General features: G+C 40.7%; 1 long non-coding RNA gene across 2 annotated transcripts; it reads left to right on the forward strand.

Moving 5' to 3' along the window:
- The first annotated feature begins 3,374 nt into the window (after positions 1 to 3,374).
- On the forward strand, positions 3,375 to 7,704 carry LOC137180576 (uncharacterized). 2 transcript variants are annotated; one of them, XR_010928004.1, is made up of 5 exons: positions 3,375 to 5,387; positions 5,691 to 5,785; positions 6,573 to 6,635; positions 6,937 to 7,099; positions 7,305 to 7,704. It is a non-coding gene; the product is annotated as an uncharacterized lncRNA (long non-coding RNA). The 2 variants fall into 2 exon arrangements; XR_010928003.1 differs by having other exon boundaries at positions 3,377 to 5,387; positions 7,321 to 7,704.
- The last annotated feature ends 10,895 nt before the right edge of the window (positions 7,705 to 18,599 follow it).

Below are 18,599 nucleotides of genomic sequence, written 5' to 3' on the forward strand. Positions count from 1 at the left end.
GCCAGATACACGTGAAGCACTATTAAGACAGAAAGAAATCTAAAGAGTACAAGCACTCAGATTTGGACAAATGGACTCAAACCTGGGATAAAGGCTGAGTAGTGAAGACAAAAAGCTGAAGACAAAAATAGAAGGTTTTCATTCTGGAAAAGGTGTGTTTAATTTAGAGGTGAGAGGTTTAGAACTTGTGAGCTCATAACTCTAAAAATTCATTGAAGTGTAAGCCACTCGTTGCCTATTTAAGGATCTGACATTCTATATTTTTGTTATACATCCGATGATATTCTAGTTTTCTTATTGTAAATCAATTACATTTTTATCCCATTAACAGACTAAAACCAACAATGAGTTTTTCTTTAAACAATATCCTCAATGTTACTTATATGTTATGTAAAAAATGCCTATGAAATCCACAGTAATTTACTGTTTCTGCACCGTTAATGACTGAATATTTTTTTTACAGTATAGCACTGTGTATTAGGTGTAAAAACACAGTAATGATGACATGATACTGTAAAAATCACAGTAAAGAGTACACTACTGTAGAAAATCACAGTACACATTATGCTACTGTAAAAAAAATCACAGTAATGTTCATACAACTGCAGAAACCATTATGTTACTGTAGTAACCATTATAGTACGGTAGAAAATCACAGTAGCCATTATTGTACTGTAGAAAATAACAGTAATATTCACACTACCGTAGAAAATCACAGTCGTAACAGTATGCTACTGTAGAATATCATGGTTGATATTATACTACTATAGAAAAACACAGTAAACATTACATTACTGTAGAGAATCAAAGTAACCATTATGCTATTGTAGTTAAGGTGGCAGCTGTTTTTCCCTTTTGTAAAGAAAATCACAAATTTAAAGACTATTTTATTAAAACTTTCAAGTCCCTCAAATTCATGGTGCAAATTAAAGAACTTAAACATTGGTTTGAAATTATTTTTTTAAACATGAATTCCAATACTTCAAGATTTCTTACTTCATGCTTCATGATTTACCCATGAACTTTTGAAGTTTGCTAATACTTCATAGAGGTAGTGTAGATGTACATTTCTGTTAGGTAACAGCATATGAGGGGTTGAAAGGGAATGAGCGTGCTGATAAACTAGCAAAAAAACTTGCAATAGGAAATAACAGTACCAGTTCCACTTGGAAAAGGAGAAGGAAAAGCAGCTATTAAGAGGAAAGGAACAGCAATATGGCAGAAAAGGTGGGAGGAAGACCAGAAAGGGAGGTGGTATCACGAAATACAAAAGTTGGTCATAACAAAGAACTATAAAAAAGGAACAGAAGACAGTAAATCATCATAACAAGACTCAAACTGGATCAGACAGGATTAAAAGGAACAATGACAAGTGTGGGAACTGTGGAGTTAAAGAAAATGTTGAACATATCATATTGTATTGAACCATGTATGAAGCGGAAAGAGAAAGGTTAAATGATAAAGTCTGAGAGGCTGGATGGGAAGTGGGATCTGATGGGGATACTGGGAATAGAACGAAAGGGAGAGGGGGTAAGAGTCACCGACAAGGCACTCTTTACTTTCTTAAGTGACAATTTGGTGGGAAGAATTTAAGAAATAGGGTAAAATGACATGATGTTATGGTGTTGGCCAGAAGTGGAGAGGGAACCAAAGGGAGGTAAGATGGCGACAGGGGAAAATTGAGAGGAAACAAAGGAGAGTCTCAGAGAAGAGAAATAAAAAGAAAGTTGATTCATCAAGACATAATTAGAGTGATCATGAAAAAGAAACCCACATGGTTGGAATGAAGAATCGGGGTTTGATAGAAGGTGCTGGATGTGGAGCTTTGTCAGAAAAGCACACTGTGGCAAGATGGATTGAAAAATGAAGTGGTCGAAGTTAAATTGATTGACAGTTTACAAATGATTTATTGGCTGCAGACTCCGGACACTGCTCTGTACTGGTGCTGCTTGACCTTACCGGAGCATTCAACACCATCGATCAAGCTATGCTAATTAATAGACTTAAGGATTGGGTGGGCATTTCTGGAACAGCTCTGGAGTGGTTCTCCTTCTATCTGTCAAACAAAAAATTCTATGTCTCTATTGATTCAATCATATCTTCAACTGCAGAGACAACATGTGGAATACCTCAAGGATCTATTCATGGACCAATTCTGTTCTCTCTGTATATGCTACCATTAGGTCATATCATTCGTCACCATAACTCATTTCACTGTTATGCAGACGATACAAAGTTATATCTCTCCATTAAACCCTCTGAGTGCAACAAGCTGGCCACACTTCAGAGGTGCTTAGCTGATGTGAGAGACTGGATTTCATAAAACTTTACAGTTAAACTCTGACAAAATGGAGGTGCTTATCATCGACTCTGAACAACGCCAAAATCAAGTCCAGCCACTGCTCGGTTCCCTTATCCCAAATATTAAGAGCACTGCTAAGGCCCTGAGGGTTATCTTCAACAGTGAGCTAAGCTTTGAACAAAACACAAAGAATTTGATACATTTATTGATTCATGTTTCTACCAACTCAGGAATATTTCCAAGATCAGAGCAATATTATCTTTTCGCTCTACAGAGAAAATTACTCATGCTTTTTATTGTAATGCCTTGTTTACCTGCCTTAGTGCCTGAGCTGTAGCTGAGCTTCAGACTCACATCACCCCAATTTTAGCCTCTTTGCACTGGTTACCAATGGATACCCTAAACTCCTCATTGTCCAAAAGGGCCTCTTAGATCTGCTGGGTTAAGCCTGCTAGCTGCTACAGAGAGTCCAGGCTAAGGTCAAAAGGTGATCAAGCTTTTGCTGTAGTGGCATCTCAGCTTTGGTCTTCCAGTTAGTATTCGATCTGCTGACACTGTGTCTGCTTTTAAATCCAGTCTTAAGACATTTATAGACTTACCTTTTCGCCTGACAACTAGTCTTATTTGTATACATGGTGCAGGTCTGCTGTGATGATTTTAAGTTATTATTATTATTATTATTATTATTATTATTATTAAATGACTTGGATAGATAGTTGTTGAGTGTATGTAAAGGACACAAATGGAAAAAGCCTTGAAAATCTTGATATTGGGTGCTGGGATGGATATGTACCCAGTGGTATGTTTTCTGCCTAGCAAGAAAACTCCAATAAAAGGTGTCATTGATGGAATCTCATGCAGCATGGATGCAAAGAGGTTTAAAGGGGTGACAGACAGCTATAGAATGAAGAGGTTTGACAAAGTAGGTTATGAAAAGTATGAGACTAAATCTGTTATTCTTCACTTTGATTTGGAGTACTTGCCTGATAGAGTATGTTCCTAAACCTTTGTAGTGCAAGAATTGTTGGAAGTTTGGCCATAGTTTATTTGTATGTGATTTTGCCACATGTGGTAAGTGTGGGGAGAATGATTGTGAAGGAGACTGTGAGAAAGATCCAGAGTGTCTTCTTTGCAAAGGGAATCATGCAGCAGGGGAGGCTGACTGTCCAGAGAGAGTAAGGGAGGCAGAAATAATTAGGGTTAGATCTAAGAGGAGACTTAAGCATGAGGAAGTAGGTAAGAAATGTTATGATGTGAGACAAGAAGCTATGGAGGACAAATCAGTCATAAGACATGCTGAGTTTTGCTGTTTTAAGGATCAGGTGAAGTTTTTGGCCTTTTTGGCAATGGTAATTAACTGTAATGCTGGAGAAGAAAGAAAATCTGAGAAAACTGACATAATTGTAGATGCAGCAAGGAGATTTCTGAGTGTTGTGGAAGTTTCTGAAAAAGGTGTGTAGCATCTGTTGAGAGAAGCTTTTAGGCTCTCTCAAACACCTGAAAAATAGAGGTTATAGCAAAGTGGGAATGAGCTGCCTGAGTGAAATAGAGAGGATTTGAGGACGTATATAGGTTGAAGTGTGTGAATATTTTTTTTTCTTTCCAAGTATCCATGAGGATGTTTGTTTGCACTCAGCTCAAGCTCTCAACCTGCTGATTTTAAAAGGACAGCGGTGAGCGGGAGGAAGGCGACTGGCGCCATCTTGGCTGTTTTAATGAGTACAACAGGGCAGAATTCACTGGGAAAAATGACATAATCATCAGGATTTCACTCTAAAAAGGGGGAACTGTCGGTAAGTGGGTTTTGCAGCAGAATTATGTGCGTGTTGTTTAGTGTATTTTACCAGACGAAGTGAGCATGCCGTTAGCTGCCAGCTAACGACACAGTTGTGTCGCTAATTTAAAAAGTATGAGCGGGTTTTGATGGGCGCCTTGTTTCTGTATGTCTTCATTACTTTCTTTTGTCATGGGCGAACTGTATTTCTACCCACCATTTTGGCTGATGTGCTTACAAGTCACAGCAATGTTAAGAGCTGTCTGACACTTTGTTTTATGATCACTTATTTTGTGAATCAGTATTGCAAATTACACCGCACAGATGTCCACAAGTGCATCTATGCATACAGGAACATATTTCATAAGCAGATGTTTGCGTTCTTGAGGAAGATTTCTTGGAATGTAACCTTATGGATGACATATTAGATGGGCACAGATGAATGATACTGGTCACCAGGTTAGCTTAAGTAGCCAACTAATGTAGGCTGCTAACTTACTCATGCTTTATTTTAAAATACATTGCAAAAGCATGTCTGCATGTCATTGCTATCCAATGAAAAACTTCAGCATTTTTCAGACAAACTGATGAAAATTCACAAAACTGAAAACAGACCTGTTTGTATTAACTCATGAAAAGTTGATGTTTTGAAGATACATGGTTTTCACAAGACGAGATGATATGTGTGTGCTTGCTATTTCCATGTACTTTCTGCTGGCTACATGTAGTATTAATGGGAATCAAACCTATGACCTTTTAGCTATGACCTTCTTAGTTCTATGACACCCTCACAATTTTCCCTCACAAACTATGCAACTATGATCAGATTAGACAGATGTGTTCAAAGCCGCTCACAGTTGTCTGAGACAAAGAATTAGCCTATGTGTGGATCAAAGGCAAATTAAAGGATCACGCTGAAAACACTTATTACTTTCAAAGTAGGAAGCTTATTTCTCAGCTCAGTTTTTTGAAAGCGCTAAACTCTCAAAACAGCAAAATCATACTCCCGTCTCAGTATCAGTGAGCAGTTCTGGACATTTACTGTGTCTGCCTTGGGACATGTTCATTATCATTAAATTGTATTATATGTCATTAAATACAATGGTTAAACATTATAATTCATACATCTGAATCTTCCAGATCTTACAGTTTGTAATAAAACAAATGAAGGGAAACAGTTTACTCATTATGAAATGTCACTGTGTGTGGGGGAGGGGGGCTCTGTATATTTTTTGTCCTTTGCCAATCACATGCCTCAGTAACGTTGGCCATCAGTCCTGAGCAGCAGGAAAGGACATCACCAGCTGATCAGTAAGTTTTTGTAGTTAAATTATTTACATTGATCTCTGGCTGCTCAAAAGTGTGTTGTGCTAACATTATTTCGTTAGCAATAGCTAGTGGTCTGTTAGCTAAAAGAAATCCATAGTTAACCTGACTGTGCATTGTGTTAAACTGAAAAAGCTTCATGTTACAAATTTAATTTGTCAGCATGCCTTAATGGAACAAATGTTAGCTTTGTATCTTCTGTGTACATACCCACTGTGATGTTATCCATTGGTTGGTGGACTCCTGTTTTGAAGCCTCAAGTTTGGCATTTTGACCGTTGTCATCAAGGTTTTTTGGAGCCAGAAGTGATGAGAAGAAGAGAGAAGTGAACATATTTGGACAAGAGCGTATAGTTGGGGAGGAGCTCACCAGGGTCCAACAGGGTACAGCACCTCATACACCGCGGTGGTAGCAATTTGCAAACACAAAGTAGCCATGCCCTAAAGAATATCCTGCTTTATCGTCTATTTTACTCTAAATGGGGCCATAATTTACAAAATGAACATCATGCTGTAATGAAGAAGACCTGAAACTAGAGATTGAGTCTATAAACTCATCAGGAAACTGTTTACTGAGGTAAAAAAATTAAGTGAGAAGTAGGGTCATTTTTTCATAGACTTCTCTACAAACGGATTTCTTTTTGGAGCCAGTGGAGTCGCCCCCTGCTGGCCATTAGAGAGAATGCAGGTTTTCTTTGGCTTTACTTTTCAGACCTAGAGATACCTGCTTGGTTTAGCCTGTGTCACCCCCTGGCTAACTCAGTACTGTTTATCCCAAGTCATTGTGAAAACATCACCCTTGTTTTTTAATCTCTGTAACTAACTCTAACTAACTCTGTAACAATTAATTACTCTAATGTTAGGCCCGATAGAGATGGCAAAATTAGGCAAAGAAGAAAACAGTCTTCCATCAAACTGTGGGAAATTACTCTGTTCCAAGATATTTTTGTTTTTATTTTCGTATTGAATATGAGTCATCTTTATCCACCTCTACCCAGCTGGATGCAGAGACTGATGCAATTAGTTTCTACATGTCCATTGATGTATTAAGTATTTTAATGTGTTGCACATACACACATACACACACACACACACACACACACACACACACACACACAAATATATGTGTACATATATATATGTATGTATATATTGTTATTTCTACTCACAGGTGACGATCACTTCTGCTGATGAGTCCAGTCTCTCCCCATCGTCCCAGGTCTCACTGTGCAAGGTAAGATTTTTATTTATTTAAAAGTAGTTCTTTGAAACTTCTCAGACAAAGCCAATTTAGTCAGCTCTTGTGGCAGTTGTGCTTGTTATACTGTGTGTCTGTTTTTAGACATTTTATATTTATATCTTATATTTATTTTGGCTGAAACACAAGCACCTCAGCAGTCATTTGCTTAGACCTGTTCTTATGTACTAACTCACACAAACAATGCTGTCTCTGTTGTGTAAGTTTCTTAGTTTTCACAGAGAAAACTGTACTTGATGGTAATAGAATTGTTGTTAATTCAGTGTTTGATTATTAGTCATCAGGAGAACCTGAACCTGAGATCCTGTGTACGACCAAATGGATGCTGATGATGGAGACCTGACTTCACCACCACCTTGGCTATCCTCTTCACATTTTACTGTATATTCACAGTTGAATATCAGGAGGAAACAACAACATCACTGGAGTCTGTTCAAAAGGTATTACTCATCAACATTTTTACATCACATCCCATTTCTTTTATATTCTTGTTACTTGCATTTTCCCTGTGATTGCTAATATTGCTATTAAGATGTCTTTAAAAGTTTGTTACAATAGGTATTTAAAATCTTGTTAGGTGTGACCTATTCTACAAAAGCTTACTTCTGTGTGTGACAGTCTTAAAAATGCTTGTTTTGATCATAGCTTGGCTATTACACAGACAGTTATGATCCAGCGGATCCAAAGCCTTTTGGCCCAGCAGACTTGTGTTGCAAAGTGGACTGAGATGGGCTTTTGGAGTCTTTACAGACAAGTACGCATCCTCAAACACCATTTTGAAGACTCTAAGGACACCTGACTACCTGCTGACTTGACATCTCCCAGAGCTGAATATCCATGTTTAGATTACCTGAGTGTTATGTTTCAAGGAAATTACAGTGTCTAGTATATTGTCAAGTTTAACTTGACAACAACTTATTTTGTTCTGCTGTCCTGTGTGAGGAAAAAACCATTTGCACCATTTTACATCACAGATATAATTGCAGCAGTTCACTATTCAGCGTGGATATTTCTGCCATATGGAAGAAGGCCATTAGATTTCTGTAAACATAAAATAAGTATATATGTTTGTTGCTTTTCAACAGTTAACAAAAAATCATCGCCATTTAAAGAGTTGGTTCTGTACTCTTTTATTAAGATTGTGGTTTGAAAGTTTACAGCATTGCATGAATAACTGTAATTTAAATTAACTGCAAAATGTCTGGTGCTGTAATCCAATACACAGTAGCATAAAAATACTGTATTTTGTTTTACAGTTGCGCACAGCTACTGTAACTGTAGATACAGTGTCATTAAATTACAATGTTTCACTTTACAGTTACAGTATTGTTACTGTAAATATAAACACAGTAAATTTACTTTAATTTATTCTTACAGTAAATAACTTGTCAATAGCCACCAGTTAGTTACTGTAAAAATCAAGGCAAGTTTATGCAGGAGTCTCCTGGATAATGTGACAATCCTATAGGTTTTTATGTATTTTTGTTCTACTGAGAATTCATGTTTTGTCCATCATTTTGTTGTGACTACAATACTCATGAACCTAAGCTGCCATTGCTATGGAGAAAAAGCCAGTCAGCGGCATAAATCAGAGCTGTTGCAAATTCAAAATGCCTTGTTATTTCATTTTGTGAACAAAACATTGCACCATGGTTGCTGAATTCATCCAAAATTAACCTGGAATCCAAAAGGGATTCATGTAAGAGATTGCAAAATTGTAACTGTAACTGTATTTTAAGTTTGGTGATTGGGTGTATGTTTGACATTTTTATCAAAGAACCAGATCTTTTCTAATACAGTTGTTAATCTTTGGTACTGATAATTCAACCAGGAGAGTATAATTTCCTTCCAAGCAGCGGAAGAGCTCCAACTGTGAGTCACATAACATTGTCTATTGGAGAAATTATTGGGACTTCTACTTCCGGAGCCAGGGGCACCTGAAATAGCTCCTCCCACTTCCTAACAGACTGCACCAGCTTGTCCATGGCACTAAAAGCCTCAAGCCTATTCCCTCCTACTGAGGATATAACTCTTTGAAAACAGGTCATGAATATGTACTTTCATTTTTTAAAAAAAAAAGTCTAATGTTAAACAACTGGCCAATATTGTTTCTAGCAAACGTTACGATTGTCTAGTGAGTAAAAAAAACTGTCAAGTGTTCTTGTTTGTGTTTGTCACCAAAACTCACTTCTGTGTATCACCTAGGCCTAATAAATATATTGCATTTCCTTCTCGAGGGCCTTTGCCCATGAACTCAGGTTTCACACCTATACCTGAACTCTGCCTGTGGACCCTCTACCTACGGTCATCATTGGTCATTGTGGCCTATGACCCATAACGTCAACAAAATCCCAGCTCCCCCTTTGTTTTCTCTTCTCTCTTTTACTCTATCCTTTCTTACACTCTTCTCCTCTGCTGGCTGTCTGTCCTCCACTGTAGTCTACTTGGAGCAGACGCACAGAACTCTTTCTTTACGGCAGCAATACGAGAGAGAACTTGATAGATTCCTGGTTTGCTAAGTATGCACTGCTAACTGATAGTAAACAAGTTTATTTAGCCAGCAGCTACAACACAAAGTCTGTTAACAAACACTGTTAACAAAGTCTGTTAACTTTTAACTTAGCTTTTAACAAGCAACGGGAGCAACAAAGCAAGTCAGCGCTGAGCTGCTAACTGTGCAAAGAGAGCAAAGGTGTGACCGGTTTCCTCCGACCTGCACCATTGGGACACTGCACAGCAAAGACTGCGTTCGACATCAGAACCACAATTCTTCCACACCTGGCTCATCCGCAACCAACAGAATTGCCAGCTAACAAAGCAGCACAGCTAACAAAGCACACCAAGGAACCCTCTCCCTTCATGGACTGGCAAAGTTAACTGGGCATAGCGTAGCATAATGGTGTACACAGCTAAGCGCAGGACTCCTTAACTTTTGTCATTGTACATATATTGATTTTGTTTACGGTTATTCACCGGGCTTTATTATTGTCATAGTCAGGTTATTGGGGAGCCACACCGCTAAGTAGATGTCAATCATGCTTCACGCACACACTCATAGAACTGGAGTTACATCTAGCAGCTATTATGTCTTGCAAACCAATGTCATAACCTGGCATCGTTATCCAATACATATCATGTACATATACAGTACTTTGAATTGGTCTCAAATATAGCCACATGTGTATTCATGCCGTGCACGCAGAACATAGGCAGAACAAAGAATCAGATACATGCGCGGTCTCATCCCCGCCATTTTGGGTCCACGCCACCATTGTTGGTCCAAGTCTGCCATTTTCCCTTTTGTCTATTTCCTTCCAAACACACGCGGTCTCACCCTGCCATTTTGGATCCAAGCTGCCATTTTGGGTACAAGCCCGCCATTTGGTAATTTTGGTTGTAGTTATTCATTTAATCATTAATCCAAATTGATAGTTTATATTTGATGAGACTAAATTAATTAAGTGGCTATCAATTTTCCCTTTTCAAATGGTGGTGCCCTGAAGTGAATTTAATGTAAGTTAAATTCTATTATTATTTAATATAAACATTGATTGATTTCTGATAGCCTTTTGTGCTGTTGCACCTACACTTCCTTAATGAAACATTTGCAAAGCTATTTTTAAAAATACTGTATATCTTGCATTGTTTCTAGCTAGCCGTCTTCTTCTTCACTGCATTTGTTATTTTGTGTGTTATTGCACTGTCGCTCAGTGAAGTAGCATGAAACTGGCGGCAGGACTGTGTATCTTGTGACTTGCATGCTTGCAAGTGTGCAAGTGCATGATACAAACCAAACAGGGACTCACTCATTAAAACTCATAACAACAGTGCTCCATAGTCATACTTTCATGTGATTTCTTGACAGTAAGAAAATCAGCCTTATCCTTTAACTTTGCCACAACTGCTGCACATTTTAAAGGGAGAGGGATATAGAATATGAATACGGATATTATCGATTGCATTACTCAGCCATATTGTATAAATACTGTCAGAAATATGGCAGCTGCACATTAATTAGGAGTATTGATAAAACATCAGGGACTCTGCTGGTTCAGCAGGCCACACATTATTAGGGAAAGGTTAAGTGCCCGGCCGACATTTAATTTCCTTCCTCCAGCCCTGTATATGTGTCGCTTTCCTCTAGACTTTCTGTTTCTTCTCTTCCACCTCTTTGGTCCTCTCCTTCTCCATAAACACTTGAATCATAATTCCTTATGTGAGATTTTATAGAGGGCTAAGCTGAGCTGCAAAGAAAAGTTGGTTTCTTATTGGTTCCCTACAGTCATCTCATGCACACACACACACACACACACACACACACACACACACAGCCCTCACTGTCATTTAGCAGCATCCTCTTCAGCAACACGCTTGCAAGATGGATGCCCTCTCACATGCATTTATCCGCCAGCGCCGCGGTGCTTTATTATCTAATTTTGACAGCCCGGTCCCGCCCATCATGCCGCTGTACTGCTGCCGACGTTTCCCCCAGGGACAGTCTGGGCGAGGCCTCTGCTGAACCCAATCGCAAAGTGCTAAACGTGCAGTGCAGCTCGAATGCTAATTTACTGTAACCAACATGCTAAAAGACCTCCTGTCATTGCAGCTACCCCCTCAGTCCCGTCTTGGCCGTCTCCATCACTGCTCCCAGCAAAAATACACATAAAACACACACACACACACACACACACACACACACACACACACACATAAACAAGCAGAGTGGGCTTGCTCGCTCAGCTGGGCTGATTTTTATTTTTCTCTACTCCATAAAAATCTGCATCTCGAATGCTGTCCAGGGTCCAAGGTTTACTGGGGCTGATAAAAATGATGATTTTGAGGGAGGGTGTCTGCGCCTGAGGGGGAGATGACAAGACAAGATTGAAACGTGTGTGGACTTCTCCCGGTCGGCTGTGATGAGGGATGGCTGTCTGCTCTCTCTGAGGTCTGAGTGGATGAAACATTAAGCCACCTTAGGATAACTGATGGTGGGTTGATGAATGGTCGTAGTTAGCATCATCGCCATTCATCACGGCACGGAGAATCATTGTGATTCATCAAATTCACTGGTTTGCATTAGGATTAGCTTATGCTTGTTTGTCACATCATCCGAACTGTGAGGCTTGTCATCAAGGTGTGACGACTGGCCTCATCAGGCTGTCATACTTTGCCTCGACAGGAAGTGACAAGTGACAAAAATGTATTTATGTTTCAGCTGTACAAGAACAACTGTACAACTGTACAAGCTGTACCTGAATTTAAGGTATTTTATTACAAACATGCAATAATGTAAAGACATTAAATCGTGGAAAAAGTTGCAAAAATATCTGTGATCTTCTTTCCCAGATGATCAGCAGAAAAGAGTATACTGAGATGGTGCTGCATGTATGTGATTCAAACATTTTTCCTTTCACTTCTTATACTATACCAAAGTGAGATGGAAAACTCTGAAATGGACTGTCAGCCCAAAGCCTACCATTCAGCCTATGATGGAGTGGGAAATCAGGTATTTTCCTTAGAGCAGGCAGCGCTTGCTGAATACCTTCTCCAGTGTTTCAAATGGCACAAGGGAGGAGTTTTCCCCAAGGCATTTATGACCCATGGTACTGTATATCACGTCTCTTTGCGTGGAATTGGATCTTGTGTTTTTTAACACTACCAAATCAGCATTCAGTCCTTTTTACTGTCTTACCCTCACCTGTTATTTTCCATCTTTTTTTGAATTGTGGAAATTCACCTCTTTGTTAAAATAGTCTATGAAATTAGCTCTGTCTTTGTTTTGTATTTCTTCATGAAAGAGACATATTTTCTTCTCTGCTTACTCACTTCACTATAACAATTCCACAACAATCATGCACCCTCTGTGATTGGAAGATGAAGAAGATGCATAAAGAGCATTATTCTCACAAATCTCTATGTTTTTCACCAAAACAATGAGTGGTTTTGGCAAAAAAAAAAAATCTATTTTGGGACAGACAACTGTCAAAGCAAACTTGGGGGCGTTAGCTCTTGTGGACTTGAGACTCTTTGTGGCACTTTTCGCCCCCTCCTAAAATCGGATAATCCTCATTTTATGTCCATGGTTTGCCACTGTCATGTGGTGCTTCAGCCATTGAATTGGTAATTTCATTCCAGTCCCCCCCCCCCAGGCTCACCCTGCAGTCCTAACCGCCCCCTCCTCCCCTTCCCAATCCTTACATGCAGGCCCTGCATTTGGTCAAATTGCCTAAACCCTGAGCGATTGTAATTTCTGAAGAGGCTGCCGAGTGGTGCTTTGAAGGAGGGGAGGAAGGAGGAGGGGAAAGCAAGACTGGGGAAAAAAAACAAAACAGAAGAGGCAGTGATGGCGATGGCATTGAGCATGCAGTAGCTAGAAGCTAGGTGAGAGCAGGGAGGGGTGTGGAGGATGGATGGATGGGGAGGCGGTGTTAAGTGCTCTCGCGGAGGAGTCAAGCCCTCCCTCTCACTGGTCGCAGCCTCGCTCTCGGCGGTCTGATCCCCTTTGAAGCAATTACCCTTTCACCTGGACAAGCTCATCACAGAATCACTCCGGCCATCCCCACCACAGCACCACCACCACCACCTCCACTCCAACAGCACGGGACTCCAACCAAGACTGCAAAATACTGGAGGGAATAGGAGATAGTACAAGCAGAAGCAGTGAGACAATCATTTAGAAAACCCCCCAGGTTACTTCAATTTGCTCAAAAGAGGAAAAATGGCGAACAGTAAAATTACAAGTCAAACTCTCTGTTTTAGACAGTTCTCGTCAATTTTGACAGATCGGACTTGGCGTAGTTGTGTGCACTCATGCTTTTCCCTCGAAGTGAATGATTATTAGCCAAATTATAGGTGCTCTCACTCGAAATAGAGTTGTTGCTAATCGGGCTTGTTTCAACCTGTGTGATTGTGTGACTGCACATGTTTGTTGCTGTGTTCTGAGATCTCAGCAATTACTTTCATGAATACAGTATTATTATAACCAACAGAACCAATGGCTAGAGCTATGAAAGTCACATTGAAATAAAGCAGTTATCCTTTAAAAGATTCACAAAGGTAGTATACACTCACCAAGCCCTTTATTAAGCCTCTTTCACACATAGTTCCCGGTAAATTACTGGGATAACCTTTCAGGCACCGCTAGTAATTTTCACTATTCACACATGCAGCTACATTCAGGAACATTTCCATCTTGCGCCTTTTCAAACATGCCATGGCGATGGCGGAATAGATGGGAATAGATGGCAGTAACGCAACGCTTACAGATGCCAACTGCCATAAAACTCAACAGAAGAAGAAGATAAGCAAGGCCAGATGTACGTGTACGCTGTGGAAGACATCTCTCATTGTTTCCAGGAAAATGGCGGGCGAGGAGCTGTTTTTGTCCAGTGCCAAAGTTCTTCTAATGTTTTTAATATTCAACAAATTTGTGAGACAAATCACCCGCGAAAGCATTAGCAAGGCAACCATAAACAAGTTGCGGATTCAAATATGTCATCAGCGGAATCTTGTGATTAGTTCGCCCGCTCCACATGAAAGTGTCTTTCATCAGACAGACGTAACCCTTTATGTGCTTGTCCCTGCAATGTTACTGCTTTCATTCACAACACAGTCGTACCGGCATTTTCCCTGACATGTTACTACGTCTTGAGATGGGAAATTGGCTGTACAGATTTCCCTGAATATTGATCCCTGCTCCTATTCACATGACCCCATGCAGGAAATATTCCTGAACATTTTAGGGATAGACTGCATTGGTAAAAGGGGCTTAAGGAACATCTGTGCCACCCTCATATATGTTAATGGAGTGGATAAAATATTAGGAACACTTTTCAATATAATGTACTCCAGCACAGCATCACCACCCACTACGACCTCAATAATTAACATAAAGTAGAATTATCACCTTTCTGACAATGTGAACAAAAACTGAAAATGTGTATGCTTCGTAGAAATAGAATTTATGGCAGAGCTGTTGTATTGGATTGTGTTAAATCGCACAGTTGTTCCTAATAAAGTGCTCGGTGAGTGTATATTGGGTCTGTTGTATTTGGTGGCATTAGACTGCACAAGTGTTTCTGTTTTTGTGTCCACCCCCTGGATACAGTATGTAGCTCTGCCCCTGACTCACCCCACTGCATGCATTTCAACAGATATAATAGTAAACAGGCTCCACTTGAAGCCCTTGTTGTTCATAAGAAGCATAAGATCATTCTGAACACAGTGTTGAATATTGGCTGAATCAATTAACAATGGATTCTTTCTCACAAATAGACAAAAGGTTGCATTATAAGGCAAGAAAGAAGAATATTTCCAGCTGTGACTGTCTGACACTAAGCATGTGTTTTTCTTGTTATTTTTCCATCCAGTGAGGGGTAACAACTTTAAAAAGTGGAGCTGCCCAAGTTTGCCCTGCTCCAACATCATGCAGATGCACAAAAGCTTTCCACTTGGTGTGTGTGACTATATACAGTGTATATATGAATATATATATGTGTGTGTGTGTGCGTGTGTGTGTGCATGTTTGTGTGTCTGGCTACGTGCATAAGTGCGTGCCTGTCTGTCTACAATTTGGGCTCACACATCGTCCTGTCAGGGGTCTGTGCAGCTAATCTTTATGCACTCTGTGACCTCCTCACTGCAAACCCTGCTAAATATATTATTCCCCTGGGCCTTTCATTGCTGCTTGGTGTCAGAAATCAATATGTATGAGGCGCGTAGATGGGAATTTCTAATAGATCTCTGCGGCCCTGCGCTGCTCTTCAATATCTGCCTTGGACTATTAGTGCCGGCTCAGTGGCGGTGAAATAACCGAGATAATCTTTTAAGGTACCTTTCTTAAGGTGGAACGGCAACTCCCGCTCTGCATCCTCCTCCGTACACCTGAATGCTAAAGATGGATTTATTGTTTAGGGATGTTTATCGTAGGTGGTATGCATGCTCTACGTCATTCAAACTGCCTCTTGTGCCTTATTTAAAGGGTGTTTACAGTTATTTTTGATATGAGTGCTGAGGTAAATATAAATGAAAACTAAAAATCCAGTGCTTATGATATTATGATTTTACAACAAAACAAATACAAGTGATCTTGACATGTGGCCTCCTCATATATATGGATGTATATAGATGTTTTTTTTGTAATGTCTGAATGCTAATGTGGAGAGTCATATTTTTGTAAGTACATGTGTGCTTGTGCATGTGAGTGCGGGCAAGTAGTTGCAAGTGTGTCTGGATGGATGTGCCACAGTGCTAATTGCCCATATTCCTAATGTGGGGATGATTTGCTGCAGCACTTAGCTGCAGCAGCACAGGAACCTGACTCTAGTTTCTGTCTCTCTCCCCCCCTCCACCTACAACCCCCCCACCAGCACCACCCTCCCCGCCTCTCTCCCACTATGTTGAGGAGGAGAAGAAGAGACATCCGGCATCGGCAGGCAGTTAGGGGATTGGCGGGAGAGGTGGAGGGAAGGGGGGTGGGGGGTGGAAAGGAAAGTAGGAAGAGGAGGAGGAGGAGGAGGAGGCGAAGTGGGGGTGGTGGAGGGGTGGGGTGGTTGGCTCAGACAGCGTGTGGTCTCGAGGGAGGGAGAGAGGCTGAAATTATTCTACGGTCACAGGCTTTTTTCCCCCCTTTCCATCTCCCCGCGAGGACCTCGGTGTATAATCCTTGGCGCTCGCCTGGCTCGTATATCTGCCGTCCCTGAGACAAAGGTTATATCTCTCTCCTTCAGGACTACTGGCGGCTGACCGTAGACCACAAACCTGCTCTATTATCACCACATCATCAGCCCCTGTAGTGAAGAATTAATCACAGCAATGACCTTAATTTTTTAAAGATTTGTCATGTATATTTATGCAATCTGGAGAAAAAAGATAACATAGTGATAGATTATATTAAGACTACCTGAAGTGTGTTGATGTGCTCATCAGCGTTATTTGTGCTTTTGCTGTGTTCCTCAGGTATCTCAGTGTTTGCTTCCTTTGTTGACACATTGGCCTGGAAATGCGTGTAAATCCACTCATTCATAAAAGGTTCTCATCTCTTCCCTCCTCGCCCACCGCCCTGACTGTGAACACCCATTAGATGAGAATAATTACCAGTCTCTTATTCCCTCTCTTCCACCCATTTCAGTCTCTTCTTGGCTCAGGTATTACCTTGTACTGGTAAAAGCACTTGATACCATACCATTCATGTGGATGGAATTATTAAGAGATATTTAGATGTAATGCAACTCTGTCACATGTTTTGTGCGTAGAATCAGCGGTTTGGTTGGTGAGTTGATGCCCTGCAGATGAAAGTGTGAAAGCATTGTTCAGCAAATAGTTCAGAGCAAGAGAAAAATTATAATAAAGGAATGAGAGACAAAACTGATGGAGAGAGGGTTGCAGAGCAGATAGCAACAGAAATAGATGGGCGTAAGGGACAAAAGAAAAGGAATGATACTGGGGAGAGTGACAGAATGACAGCAAGATACAGAATTGACGAAAGGAAGTAATGACAGAAATATGAACATAAATCTCCTCCTGCTTAGTGTTGGGAGCCCCTGATGGGCTCATGTCTAAGTTTGGGAATCTAGAAACACTATACGGCCATGATACCTCACTTCCACATACACACAAACTCAAACACACCAGGCCCTCCTCCCTCATGCTGCTCATCTCGATAATTACCTCCCCCAGGTACGGGTACATAGGGATAACAACGCACGTGCTGCCACGGGGGGCACTGCGCCAGTGAGAGCAGACGGCAGCCATTCAGGGGGCAGTGAGGAGAAAAAGAGGTGGAGGAGTGTGTGTGTGTGTGTGTGTGTGTGTGTGTGGGCAGGGGGATCGGTGGGTTTGTGGTGGTGTAGGAAAACATCAGGGAGAATTGGCTTCTGAAAGACAGGCGTCATGGCAGGCGTACGGTCTCCTAATTACGCAAGGTCTCCCACTGCCATTAGGAGCTGTCAGTAACATGAGGGAATGCAACCAGTCACTAAAGAACAGGAGTCCACCACAATCTGCAGTAGTGTCTAAATGGTAACCCTAGACTTGTGAAACTCTTGTGAGATTTGCAACTAACTTGCAAAAAGTGGACTTAGTGGACCTTGCTGCAGGAAACCGCTGTTCGCTTCCTGCTTCCAGCCAAAAGTGTCACGTTTCCATCCGCGAGTTGGGACAATTTTTTAAAAATCGGAACTATGACTGTTGTGGTGTTTACTGTTATCATGATGATGAAGGTTGCCTAACTTTAAAGAGGATGCTCATCACCATCTGTAAATTTTTATTTTTGGATCCACTAGAGTAGCTTTGCATGGTTCACAGTTAAAAAAAACTCCTTATTTATCTTATTCTGGCCCTTTATACAGCCCCTCAGTTCAGCCTCTGTCTCTTAACAGTCTGTTCTAGCTCCCGTCTCTTTAAGGCCCTCCTCCAGATGAGCTCGCTCTTTTCTGATTGGCCAGCTTTATGGAAGCTGCCGAGGGGCAGCCCTATCAGAGTCGTGTTACGTTACTGCCGCTGCAAACCCAACATTTCTGCTTCAAATTAAAAGCTTTCAATTGACTAAATAACAGGAGACTTTTATTGTGAAGAATTTACAGGAAGTGATACGTGTTCCTCACTCAATTAGCAGAGCTTCATTAGCGTTGCTGAAACACAATAAGATGTGGAGATATTTGGAGCTCTTTGTTCAGTGGATCAGTTGTAAATAATGTAGGGAGGAATAGTACAAGCAGAAACAGCCATAATGATGATGATGTTTGATGAAGAGCTGCAGACGACCAGCACACCTCCAACAGGTAAATAACTTATTTTAGTGCTGTGCAATGGAGTCATGGCTCGGCATGACTACCCCCAAAACAATGGAAAAATGCCATAATGTAAGCGGAGGGGAGCAGTAAATTAGTGCGCCGTGCGTGAAGCAGATCCGTCATAATTTGACGTCAGCCTGGGCTGAAA

The sequence above is a fragment of the Thunnus thynnus genome, chromosome 3, assembly GCF_963924715.1.
Source record: "Thunnus thynnus chromosome 3, fThuThy2.1, whole genome shotgun sequence".
NCBI classification, from domain to species: Eukaryota; Metazoa; Chordata; class Actinopteri; order Scombriformes; family Scombridae; genus Thunnus; species Thunnus thynnus.